This window comes from Vulpes vulpes, chromosome 3 (assembly GCF_048418805.1).
Source record: "Vulpes vulpes isolate BD-2025 chromosome 3, VulVul3, whole genome shotgun sequence".
NCBI classification, from domain to species: domain Eukaryota; kingdom Metazoa; phylum Chordata; class Mammalia; order Carnivora; family Canidae; genus Vulpes; species Vulpes vulpes.
The window spans coordinates 33,090,924-33,104,337 of NC_132782.1; the positions used below are offsets into that span (position 1 = coordinate 33,090,924).

Consider the following 13,414-nt stretch of genomic DNA (forward strand, 5'->3'; position numbering starts at 1 on the left):
CCCCCTATATACATCCGGTCTCCTGATGCTGCCACACACCCCCTCCCCACCACTGCTTGGATGCCCTTCTCATCCTATTCAGGCTCCGATTTCCCATGCCAGCCTGTCCCCACCTCACTCTGCCACTGTACCTTCCTGTACGGCAGCCAGTCTTGCTCTTCTCCACCTAACGACTTCTAGACTGAATCATTCAAAAAGCTCACTAATTCTATAATGAATTTCTGAACTAGCACCATGCTTTTTGCTGAGGGGAAACCCAATGCATGTATTTTTAATTGAATAAAATAAACACTTGCTCACTTGAGGTTTCTCTATAGAAACCTTAGTCTTTATTAAGAAAACCCAGTTTATACTTTATTATAAAATGATAATCCCTGGGTAAGAAGAAAAATAAGATAAATAAGTTCTTATTAAAAAGCCTAAATTTAACTTTTAGGAAGCTCAAAGTATCAGCCAAAACATCATTTTCCCCCTACATCTGGCCTGCCCCAGTGTCCATGAAAGCTCCTGACCTTCATTTTTTTCCAGTCTGCCACTAAGGAAAACTAAATTTTTTTTTTCAAAAAATGCTCTTGTCATTTTGTGTAGACCAAAGTCTACTGCCTGGAGTTTAAAATCCTATAGTCATGACACGTAATTGCTGATGGCTTTCTCCGAGTGAAGCCCCTACTTTCTCATGAGGGTCACTCTCTTCAAGGCCATCCACTTAGAGCTCCTCAATCCGAGAACATGGTTTCTCTACTACACATCTCAGTCCAGGATGGTTTTCCTTTCTAACTTTTCAAAACTATAAATATGTTATAAAAGGGCACATATAGCTTTCTTCACAAATATTACATTTCAGTTGGTTGATTTATTTTTAAATTAAGGTACGAGAGATGTGATGTGGTTATAAAAATAAATAGAACTGTGGCTTCCAGCTTCATTACTTTTATAGTTTACTATATATGTGTGTGTATATAAATATTTTTTTTTAAAAAAAGGGATTAAAGAGCATGACCACTGGTAAGCAAAGGTATGGCATCCATATTTCTTAGGCTTAAATTAAAATTAGGGACGGGGGAAAAAATTAGGGACAGAGCAACTAGCTGATACTTAGCAGTAGAGCATACATCTCTTGGTCTCACGGTCATGAGTTCAAGCCCCACGTTGGGTGCAAAGCTTACTAAATACAAAACAAAACACCTAGAGACATCTGTGAAGGCCTGGATTAGAAATTTCAGCGACGACTGAATAACTTCTACCAAAATGTTCAGGTCTAACGCATCAATACTAAGGTAAGTCAAGAGCCAAGCTTTAGTACCATCATCCGTAGATCATACAACAATAACTCACACGTGTTACTGCCTGCATTCCTCTCCAGGCCCGATTACGTCTGTAATGGGTTTGCAGTCCCTTAACCACGTCTTGTGCCGTGCAGCCACACTCCCTTCTACCTAATGAGGCACACACACCAAGCCAATCAAGTCTAAACTCGTGGGGAGAACGCCTTCTGAAAAGATGTTTTCTTTAAGATAATTGGCTTACTCAAAACATTATTTTCCCTTCAAGATAAGAGCGAGGCATCGAAAGAAATCCCAACTAGATTATATTCAAGACTCAGAAAACTCTTCTGATATTAATTATGCTTTTTTTTTTTTCCTAACAAAGTAGAATGAATGCTTTTTCTTCTAGATGATCATTTTTTGTTGAAGACAGGATAGTAAATTCCATTCGTGGACTTTTTCACAGATGACTGTGCCACAGCCACGAGAATATAGGGTAGAAAAAAAGAGTCAGTTATTTCATGGTCATTGCAAAGCCCCCAAAATATCATTTCAGTTTTTGATGAATATATCACTTCTACCACTTTAACTTATTGAACACTCAAAGAATTCTATGAGCAATGTTTATTGTGTTTTATGATTATAAAACTACACATGCTCACTATGTTTAAAATGCACAGGTATACGGGAGAAAATTAAAATCACATACACTCGCATCGTCAAGTGGTTAACAACCGATTTCCCTTAAGTGTCTTTTCTTGCATTTGCATATTTGGGTTTGTTTTTGCAAAATTAGGACCTTATAGCATATTCTGTTCTTTTTTTCATTCATACTAGCATTTTCCCATGACATTAAGCTCCATAGTGTGACATTAGCAGATGAAGAATGGTCTTTGCGATGTGCCCTAATTTATTTGACCATAATTTGTTTAACTCTATTATCAGAAAGGTTGGCTTTTTTATTTTCACTATTGAAAATAGCAACGCAATAAATACCTTTGCAATAAATCTCTGTCCACAACTTTGGATAGATTCCTAGAAGTAAAATTATTGCATGAAAGGACATGAGCTCTTTTAAGAGTATTGATTCATATTGTTAAATGCATTTTTAGGAAACTACTACCTTGTACTTCAACCAGCATCAAAAACTCATGGTAGCGTTTAATACTTTAATATTGTTTTGCCAGTTTGCTGATTTAAAAATGATATCTCATTGTTTTAATTTGTATGGATTTGACTCTTGATAAAACCAAACACTTTGCATATGTTAATTCTTCATTTATATGTGTGTGTGTGTGTACATGTGTGTTTCCTTCTGTCTTGTATCCATTTCTCTAATGGGATATTTACATTTTTATTTTCAAATATGCTATTTCATTTGCTAAATAAATAGCTCTTGGCATATTTGTTGCCAATACTATTTAGCAGCTAATCGTTTGCTTTTAATTTTTATGTAGTCAAATTTTTAACGTTCCACTATGTACTCAGAGCTCATAATGTTTAAAACATGTCATTACACATTTTGGTAAAGAGAATGACTTATCTATCAATTTATTCATTTGTGGTTGGACAATAGACTCTAAAGCAAACTGATGAGTCCAGTAACCCCTTATCCAGCAATCTTCGCAGCAGTTTTGGAGAGTAGTGAATCATTCAAAATCACTCTTCCAAACTCAGCCTTCCATAACCTATTCTGAATGGAGCTTTGCATTAACCTAGAGCCCTCTGGGAATTTTCTCTCTAGAAATAATATAATTTCCTGATTATAAGAACTAAATCTTACCAAGAGCACCTCAAGAACCTTCTAGGGGACCTCAGGTGCTCATCGCCACATAGTATTTTGACGAGTTTAGTATAAATAAATGTGAAACGTAAGGACTGTATTTCCTCTAAATAAACAAGAATATAAAGAGAAAAGGTGCCTGGTCGATCATATTCGGGCCAGTTTGGAAGGGAAAATGACTTTAATTCAAGCCTGAAGTATCCTTCATCTACCCACCGTGTATCTGATCTCAAAACAAGTTGAGTCTCTAACGGCCACAAGTAGCAGTAATCCCTGAGGGAAGAGAGCAGCTCCAGGGGCATGTCTGCAGCACAGCCTGCATCCCAGGGCCCTTCATGGCAATATTTTTAGAGATGGGGAAGGACGTACAAAGTATATCCCTTTTCTTTTCATTTCGGTTCTGACAGTGTGAAATATTAAGGGAACAGCAAGCCAGAGGACTCCTCACCACGGCACTCCACGCTGAGCCCGCCCGAGTGAGCAGAAGAGAGACCAACGCCGGTAGCACAGAATTACCTTCGAGGAATCGAGCTGCTGCCAGCCAGAACTGCCATCTGTCCCCAGTGAAATCTGTCAATTGTGGCTATTTATGAAATCTCGACTTGAGCCTATAAATGGCTCGATCTTACCTTGCCTACTCAGTGTGACTCTCTCTTATCCAAACTCTTACAAGTCTTATTATACTCATTCTTCTGAAAAGGGGCAAGTGTAGAGTAGTCACTAAAAATGTTCATTGAAATATAGTGTTTGGGTAAAAAGTGGAAAGAGGCTGGACTCTGGAACCAACCTGCGAGTCAGACCCCGAGGATGCTCGTGTGGAATGGGATACGTTAACATCTCTGTGAAATGGAAGACGCCAGTCTCTCCTGCCTCCCTCACCTGTGGTAGGAAAGAGCCCAAGTGCCCGGCCAGCCAGAGCCGCTCAACACCTGACACGCCAACAGGCAGGCCCGCCTGGTGATTTTCCACATCCGGCAACAGAGCGCCACAAGGGCTTGGGGAGAGGAATGGAGATGGAGGCTCAAGTGAGATTAAGACGTCCTGGGAATGTTTAGCCTTTATTTTTCAGAAGTAATCTGCATTCTTTTAACATGATACCATCTACGTTTGCATAACACCAGGCTACTGGAAGGGTCTGCTGCCTGTTTTTCTATTTACCATTGTTATCTGGAATTACTTAGAAATAAACAGAAAACCACAGATGGAGAAAATGCCAGTCTAGCAAAAAGGTCCTCTGCCAGTTGGAAAAATGTTAACAAATATTTCCTCAGCAAGGTTGGCCTCAGATGCTCCCTTTCAGCCAGCAGACCATGCAGGGGATAAGTAGGGATTCCTAAAGCAATCCAGTTTTGCTCTCCAATGGGCATGATTTTTGCCAAATTCCACCTCCTAAAACTCAAATACTCGAGGTCAGTTGTGCCATCATTTTTCTATTATGTATGTTCACAAGGTCACTGATGACACAAAGTGAGTGGATTCCAAATGTCTCTCAAAGCCACAGCAGAAAGGGGGAGGGGAAAGCTGAAGGTAAGAGTCCTTACCTCCAGACTTTCTATGGATTTTTTAATATTTAAAGAAATATCACTGAAGCATGAAGCCCTCCATAAAATTTTGGAGCATTTAAAAATATTATTGTGCCTTGAACCCACAGCTAATTTATCTCAGGATTTTAAGACATTTGTAACATTTTTATGTCTCGGCACTTAAAGGAGACATTTTTCTAAGAATTAATTGTATTTTATGAGTGTTATCAAGCCTCAGAGGAAATGAAATCTAAACCACCATCAGTTTCCAGCTCCTTCCTATCAGCCTAACAACTGACTTTCATACATAAAACCTAGGAAATGTGTTTTCTAAGACAATGCCAAGTTCAGGTAGCAGGTTTCTCCCCCCCACCAAAAAAAAACCCTTATTTCTGTATTCATAAATACACAAGGTATGCTATATTCAGCAGGTGGAGAGCACGAGCTTCAGAGTTGGATGAGAATGATCTTCTGGATTCGCCATCAAATATTTGTGTGACCCTGGGGATGTGACCTGCCATCTCTGAGCCTCAGTCTCCATATTTCTAAATTGGGTCGAGTGGCACGACCTCTAGCTTTGGAAAGAAAATCATAATAACTGTAAACTGTGCTCCACGCAGTGGTGGTAAGAGGGAGTTCCCAATGTACAGAGTATTTACACGGGAATTTTACTATTATCTTTGTATTTTTTTCTTTAAAACACAGATACACAAATTCTTAGTCACTGGGGCTAGTCATTCTTCTTCCTTCTACTTCCACTAATTAAGCCGATTTTGCTGCCCTTTAGCACCACACCGAGAGGGCCACAGAGCAGAGAGCACACGGGTCCATCAAGTAAATGCTCCAAGTGTGTTTCCTTTGTAAGTCGGGGGTTTCCATTGCATGATCTTAAAGCAGTCGCACCCCCTCTGTTTGCTTTTAGTTTGGTGGGTTTGATGGGATGGAGGCTGGCGCCTTCGCTGGGTCTCCCTGCAGGGGTTTACTCTGGTGCCTGTAGCCCTGTGTAATGAACAAACCTATTACGCTGACGTGAATGTCCCAAGTGAGAAAATGAGACCTTAAAACTGCCTGCATAATTATTCTTCCCATCCCTGACCGTTGCAACAAATAATTCCTGTCGATTTCTGTAAGCAAGCCTCCCCTTTTTCATGATTATTTTCATAAAATGAAGCTTGTGATGAACACTGCCCCCAAGAATGCAGATTCCATTTCACTAATAGGCTTGGCGTTGGCCGCAGGCTTTTGGGAAATGATTAAATATTACAAACGTAAGACGTGTTAAGGGCACACGGTGTGTCTGAACTGCAAAAGTCGAGTGAAATGGGACAGAAAAAAAATATGTCATCCTAAGATGCAGGCCAGCGTGGCTGAGGGGGCCTGGGCTGAGGCGCAGGAAGCAGCAGCCCAGGTCCTGGAAGGCCCAGCAGGCCCCAGGGAGGCGTTTTGAAGCAGAGAAGGTCCTCCCGGTCCCTGGGACCTGGAGTATTTGCTCTTGGTGTCTTGGCCCAGGAAATCCCTAAAGTCCTTCCAATCTCAGTTGCCACAGGCCTTTTCTCGGAGGCGTCTCTGCTGGAAAACTAGTGGTGGGGACAGCCACAGCCGCGTCCTCGTCCTCGCCTGGCTCTGGGGGGCAACCGGCGAGAGCTGCCCCCGTCTGCGAACCGCGCGGCCCGAGGCTGAGACGCTTGGCCTTGTCGGGGCTGAGGGGAGGCCGGCGGGGTCCGGGTGCGACAAGGCCCTGGGGCCTGCGCGGGGGTGGGCAGCGGGGGGGGGGGGGGAGGGAGGGGGGGAGGGGGAAGAGGGAGGGAGGGGGAAGGAAGGGGAGGAAGGAGGAGGCAGGGAGGAGGGAGGAGGGAGGGGGAGGAGGAGGGGGGCAGGATGGAGGGGGAGGAAGGGGGAGGCAGGGAGGAGGGAGGAGGGCGAGCAGGGAGGGGCAGGGGTGTGGCGGGAGGTGGAGGTGCGGTCCGCAGCCTGCCCCGCCCGTGCGCCCGGCCGAGCCCTCCCGGGGTGGGGGTGGGGGTGGGGCCAGGGCACCCGCGCCCGCAGGTGGGGCTGTGGTCCCGGCGCCCGTCACCCGCACCCCCACCCGCACCCCCACCCGCACCCCCACCCGCACCCGCACCCGCACCCGCACCCCCACCCGCACCCCCACCCCCACCCCCACCCGCACCCCCACCCGCACCCGCACCCCCACCCCCACCCGCACCCCCACCCCCACCCGCACCCGCACCCCCACCCCCACCCGCATCCCCACCCGCACCCCTACTCCCCTCGGGCACGGTCCAGGCGCAGGCTGCCTGCCGGGCCGTGTCCCCACCGCGGCCCCATGGGCTCCCCTCGCCCCACCGGTGAAGCCCTCGGGCGGGCGGTCCGGGGCAGAGGGCGGAGGTGGGGGTGGGGGGGCAGGGGGTGGGGGCAGCAGGGGCAGGGGGGCAGGGGGGCAGGGGGGCAGGGGGGCGGGGGCAGCAGGGGCAGCGGGATTCCCAGCCCCCTCCAGCGGGTACCAACCGGCTGCCGCCCCACCGAGGGCCTGGGGTGGGGGGGGCGCCGCAGGGGGAGGCCGTCTGCACCCCGAGGTGGCTCACCCCGCTGCCCCTGCCACCCCATCTGTCCTGTCTGTCCCCGCCACCCGTCTGTCCCTGTTGCACTGTCTGTCCCTGTCGCCCTGTCTGTCCCTGTCGCCCTGTCTGTCCCCACCGCCCTGTCTGTCCCCACCGCCCTGTCTGTCCCTGTCGCACTGTCTGTCCCTGTTGCACTGTCTGTCCCTGTCATCCTGTCTGTCCCCACCGCCCTGTCTGTCTCTGTCGCCCTGTCGGTCCCCACCGCCCTGTCTGTCCCTGTCGCACTGTCTGTCCCTGTCGCACTGTCTGTCCCTGTTGCACTGTCTGTCCCTGTCATCCTGTCTGTCCCCACCGCCCTGTCTGTCCCTGTTGCACTGTCTGTCCCCACTGCCCTGTCTGTCCCCACCGCCCTGTCTGTCCCTGTTGCACTGTCTGTCCCCACTGCCCTGTCTGTCCCCACCACCCTGTCTGTCCCTGTCGCCCTGTCTGTCCCCACCACCCTGTCTGTCCCTGTTGCACTGTCTGTCCCCACTGCCCTGTCTGTCCCCACCGCCCTGTCTGTCCCTGTCGCCCTGTCTGTCCCCACCACCCTGTCTGTCCCTGTTGCACTGTCTGTCCCCACTGCCCTGTCTGTCCCTGTTGCACTGTCTGTCCCTGTCGCCGTCTGTCCCTGTCGCACTGTCTGTCCCTGTCATCCTGTCTGTCCCCACCACCCTGTCTGTCCCTGTTGCACTGTCTGTCCCCACTGCCCTGTCTGTCCCTGTTGCACTGTCTGTCCCTGTCGCCCTGTCTGTCCCCACTGCCCTGTCCCTGTCGCCCTGTGGCCCCCCCCCCACCTGCCCACCTGCCCAGCCAGGATGCAGCTCACTGGCCCCAACAGAGGGCTGGACAGGGAGGCTCCCAGCATCCCTAAAAGCTCCGTTTGCAGCCCTGCTGCCAAGAAGGTACAGCAGCCCTTTGTGCCTGCGGCCGCTGCGCTGAGATGTGCTGGTGATTTAATTTACTTGGGGAAGAATCTGAAACCCGGAACAGCTCAGCCGGATTAAGCTTCCTCAGGGACCCCCCGTCCCCCCCCAAGGAGGAAACGTACTTCAGCCATTCTGGATCCAGTGTGCCCGGGCCTTGTTGCTCACGACCTTCCTCTGTGGAGAGACACCAGGGAATAAAGCTAAACTCAGTAAGAAAAGCTTGCATCTTTCTAGCCCATTCCTGGTACATCCATTACCTAATATTTTATTTAAAAGCTCAGTCTCCCACTAATTCAAAATACTAATTTCAATTTTGGGAACATCCTGACCTGACCTGGGATGGAGTTTATGCTCAGCGTTGAAAAGGGAGAGAGGGAGAGAGAGAAAGGAGAGCAAGATGAGAAGGGCGCTGCGGCCAGGTGACGGGGTAGCTGCGTGGCTGGGGCTTATCTTAGAAACAACTTGTTTTAAAGACCTTAAAAAAAATGGCCTTTCAGGGCAGCAGCATTCGTATTCGTTAAGCGGCTGCTGGATTCTGATGGCCCCGCTCCAGTCACTCAGGTCCCCCTGGGCTGCACGACCCCGTGCTCCAACTTGGACCGTCTTTCCCTGAAGCCGCGTCCTCCTTCTCGCGTCGCGAGCATAACCAGGTGGTGACTGTCCTGGAATTTTAGAGATCCATCAATAAACACGGTTTAAAAAAAAAAAAGAAAAGAAAGGGATTCCCGGGTGGCTCAGCGGTTGAGCACCTGTCTTCGGCTCAGGGCGTGACCCCGGGGTCCCGGGATCCAGTCCCGTGTCGGGCTCCCTGCATGGAGCCTGCTTCTCCCTGTGCCTGTGTCTCTGCCTCTCTCTCTCTCTCATGAATAAATAAATAAAATATTTAAAAAAATAAATTTAAAGAAAAGAAGAAAAGTTACTTGTTTGCGCAGAGACCTGTGACATCCAATTTCCGGCCTCAAGCCTCGCCGTCTCCCCTCTGCCTGGTGCCCCACACGTCTCACAGGACTTTGCCCCCCAGTCCTGGGGCGGGGAAGAGTTCTGCAAGCTTCTGCCCTTGGCTGCGGCCTTCCCAGCAGCTCCCTTCACCATGAGGGTCTCGGGTGCACTCACAGGGTGGCGACGGAGCGGCCTAGACGGGGTGTTCCTTAGCACCCGGACCTCTCAGGAGCCCTCACCCCGTGGGCCGCCTGGCAAGCTCTTGGGGGTGGAGCACGGGAACGAGGTCTGCCCAAGCCACAGCCCGGGCCCTGCGACCCCTTCGAGCCGGTCACAGAGAGGAGGACTTGGCAGCGCCGCAACAATTGGTGTCCTTCCTTGTGATGCTTGGCCCCTGGGGGGAGCCTGGGTGACAGGGACGGAGCGAAAGAACCCCCCAGACTGCAGGAGGACCCGCGGCTGTCCACGCCCCTTCTCCAGACCAGGCCAATCTCCCAGCCAACTGCTCCCTTAAACTACCCCACGGCTGTTTTTAACCCAAGGTTCTACCCAAAGCTGTGCCTTCAAGGAGCAAGTGGACATTTAGAGCCCAAAGGCCAGTGAGCTGAGGCTCAATGACATGCAAGGGTTGTTTTTTTTTTTTTTTTTTTTGTATTATTTTGTTTTTCATTCTCTCTCTAAATGCGTGCAGGGGTATATGGTCCAGTGTATGATCCCCCAAAGGGCTCTTTTGCACACGGACGATACATCGCTACCACTTAGGAAAGAACAGAAGATTCATCCCCACGCGTTCATTTTGTCACATCCTGGAGCCAAAATTCGTCTCAGGGATAGGAAGGAGGAAAAGGAGCTGCTCCAGCATGGCCACACCGGGGGTGTGGGGGGGGGGACCCCGTTGACATGAAATCTTTCATGGGGTAAAATGACAGGAGGGTGACTTCTGAATGAAGACTGGGGATGACCTCGGCGTGGATCTTCACGTCAGTCGCAATCAGAACTGCAGTTTTCTCATTTCTGAAGTTGGGGAAACAAACATAAATAAATAAATAAATAAAAATTAAAAAAAAAAACAACAAAAATAAAGTCGGGGAAACAATATGTGCCCCCGTGCTCACTGTGGGGACCAGCGGCGATCGTGTTCAGAAAGCCGAGCCCAGTGCTTTGCGGGGAGTGTGTGCCCTGAAAGGGCCTGCGTGGGCGGGACTCAGAAGGGAGGCTCTTCTCCAAACGAGGTTCCTGTCGGGGCGTGAAGGGTAGAAGTAACGGTCGCTGCCACCAAACCAGCTGCCGCGGAGCCGGGCTTATCTGCCTGTCTCTCCCTAAAGGGGATTTTCGTTGTGGCGCCCCGCAAGATGAATCACTGGACACCAAGACGAGTGCACGTCCAACATCTATTACTGGGATCTTCCTTAATGCTTTCAACACCATCAAAAAAAAAAAAAAAAAAAAGGCCAACCAGCCAGTTGGAGACCATTCAGCACTAAATAAACATTTGGAATGGGGCCATGCATCTTGCAAAATTACAATCTGCTTAAAATAGATGGCCTCAGAGGTCAGCTTCCAATGTACTGCATCGGATGGCCACATTTGTTTACTTCTCTCCAAAGGCAATCTGGGGGCAAGGGCCTCAGACAGCTGCTCGGGGCATCAGGCGCTAAGGACGGACGCCGCCGTTCCTTGAACAGGATGTGCCGCGCCACTGCTTCTATTTTAAAAAGGCCCCCATGTGCCGCTGCCAAGAAGGCAAGGGCCCCCCGACAAGTGTGCAAGCCCCACGGTGGGCAGGCCAGGAGGGAAGTGGAAATGGTGGAAGGAGGGAGGTTGGGCGCACATCTCTGTTCTAGAGCCCTGCTGGGTCTCTAACTTCCCCTGCCTCTAGCAGAATGACCTCGTGGCTTTCTGGCAGGCAGGGAGACAGACAGACGAACAGTCCTGAAAGCTTATTGAAAAGCTAGACGCGCCTCAAAGGTTGTTTTCACAAAGCGCTATTTAGGCAAAACGGCTAAATATTTCCCCAACGTAAAGGCACGCATTGAAAATAAGGAGGTGGGTTTATGGCAAAAGTTTCTTGGGTTTGCAAAAAATAAAACATGAAAAAATAGTTTTAGATGCCGACAGCTCTCCCTTTTCATCGCTAATGAAGTAATAATAATAATGGCATCACATACGCTTTCTTAGCAGAAAAAAAAATTTTTAATGGCCGAGAACGGAACTGCGAGACATTGAAGAGACTAATAAATTGGCTATTAAAACACGTTTTAGGAAATCATTAACTTTGAGTATGCCGTGTAAAGTAGTTCTCGAGTTTTTCATTGATCCACCTTAAAATGAGGAATAAAAGAGATGGCTCCAGCAAGTACGAATTTTCTTTGTACTTTCAGAATATTTCATTTGAAGTGAAATCCCAGTTCTTCCGAGACAGCCTGCCTTGACTGTTCTAACCTGCACCACTTTTCTGCTTTGCTGACGTTTTATGGGAAATATCGTTAGTCCACTGCAGTCTGGGGCTAATCACCACAGCTTCTGTGGTTTTTGCTTAACTGTTTCACTTGTGTTTGTTTTGCTTCCCCAAGTAGATGGTAAACATTTTGAGGTCGGCGTCTAAACCTTCTATTTACTGTGCACGTATCGGGCACTTGTTTAGTGCTCAGCACACAGAACCTCCATTAAATACTTACGGAAAATAATTTTTTTTGGATTGCTGCGGTTTGAAGGGGGGTGTCTCATATGACATATTGCTTCAATTAGTGCTAGCTAGCACGCAGGTAGATTAAAATCACCCGACTGCATATTAGAATTACCTGAGGGACACCTGGTGGCTCCATCAGTTGAGGGTCCGGCTCCTGACTTCAGCCCAGGTCATGATTTCAGGGTGCTGAGCCTGAGTCCTACCGTGTCGGGCTCCACTGCTTGGGATTCTCTCCTTCTCCCTCTGTCCCTCCCCTTGCTGGTGTGCTCTTTCTCCTCTCTCTCTCAAATAAATAAATAAGCATTAAAAAAATTACCTGATAAGCTTTTAAAACATTCTTATGCCCCACACTAGATGCTAGATTAAAACAGAGAGGAAAAAAGGGTCGCGTGTCTTTGCCATCGAGGGGATCATAAATTTAGGGCCTAATGCAAATATTGCAGGTAATCGTAAATAAGTATGATGAATAAATTCTTCAGATAGACGAGTTGATCATTTTTGGCTTCTTCAGTTACCATTAATTTCTGAGGATTTACTACAGTGACCTTGACTGGACCTGGCTACTTCCCAAGCCTTCTTCAATAGCTCAGTTCCCAACCATTCTCTAAGATGAGGTTATTTTCACAGATGGCTAAAGTCATCTGTTGTTTGCTCGATGTCGATTATTTTTGCTTACGAGTTATATTTGCACGTTCTAGGGGAAAAGAACATGGAGATGTAGCTTCATGTGTCACAGACACGATCTATTAATACTATGTATTTTGGCAAAGATAAATGCCAGATTTATCCTTTCACCTAGAAGTAGGCCAGATTTGTCCTCCCACATAAAATGCTGGAAGGACCAGCTCCTAAAATATTAGACATCAAGCAAAGAAGGTTAGAGGAAGCAAAGGAGGTGAGAACTGCAGGTGCCCCAGCTCACTCCCAAGAGAAAGACTCCAGACCACGGTGCGAGGAGGGGAACCCAGGGTGAGCAGGGCAGAGGACATGGAGGAGGGAGAGCAGGGGAGTCAGAACATCAGTAGGCCATAGAGTAGAATCCTGGGGGGAGAGGAAAACTTCAAGATTTGCTGAAGACCCCCCTCGAATATTCAACTAAGTCCCGACGAGCAAATGACAGTGAGGAAGCTGCTCAAGAGTATTCCAGGGAGCAGAGCCCAGGACAGGGTCTGTTTCCCACAAGACAGGAGACAAAACCTCATAAATCATGGTTGATGGACTAGAGCAGGGGAAGGCCAGCTATGGTGCCAGCCAAGGCAGCCCCACACTGACCACAAGGCTGTGAATGACATTTTATTGACATACAGCTGCGCCCATTTCCTTCTGTACTTGCTAGGGTCGCTTTCGTGCTACAGGGACAAAATTGAGTAGTTGGGACTGAAACTTGATAGCCCACAAAGCCTAAAATATTTACTATCTGGCCCTTTGCAGAAAACGTTTGCTGGTGGACACCTAGTTAAAGTACTAAGAAGGGCCTTGTGTAGCAGTGGGGAAAAACGAACCCCGGAAGGACTAAATGCTGCTCTGGTCCTACCTAATAAAACTTCTTTTTAAAAGCAAGATCTAAAGGGAAGAGATTACTTAATGAGTTACTTAACTACGTTCCAGAAGAAAGCTCAAAAATATCTTCAGAAGCACAACAAGGTAAAATTCACAGTGTCTGGCATCCCATCAAACGTTACTTGG

General features: G+C 48.3%; 1 long non-coding RNA gene across 2 annotated transcripts in view; it reads right to left on the bottom strand.

The window, feature by feature from the left end:
• Positions 1–7,602: 7,602 nt before the first annotated feature.
• Positions 7,603–13,414, bottom strand: part of LOC112910476 (uncharacterized) — a 57,652-nt gene continuing 51,840 nt past the window's right edge. Inside the window, exons 5-7 of one of the 2 annotated variants that reach the window (XR_012000361.1) lie at positions 11,841–12,009; positions 9,021–10,053; positions 7,603–8,274 (exon numbers count right to left, since the gene is read on the bottom strand). This is a non-coding gene — a long non-coding RNA (uncharacterized lncRNA). The remainder of the gene's footprint in view (positions 8,275–9,020; positions 10,054–11,840; positions 12,010–13,414) is intronic. The other variant, XR_012000360.1, reaches the window with a different exon arrangement.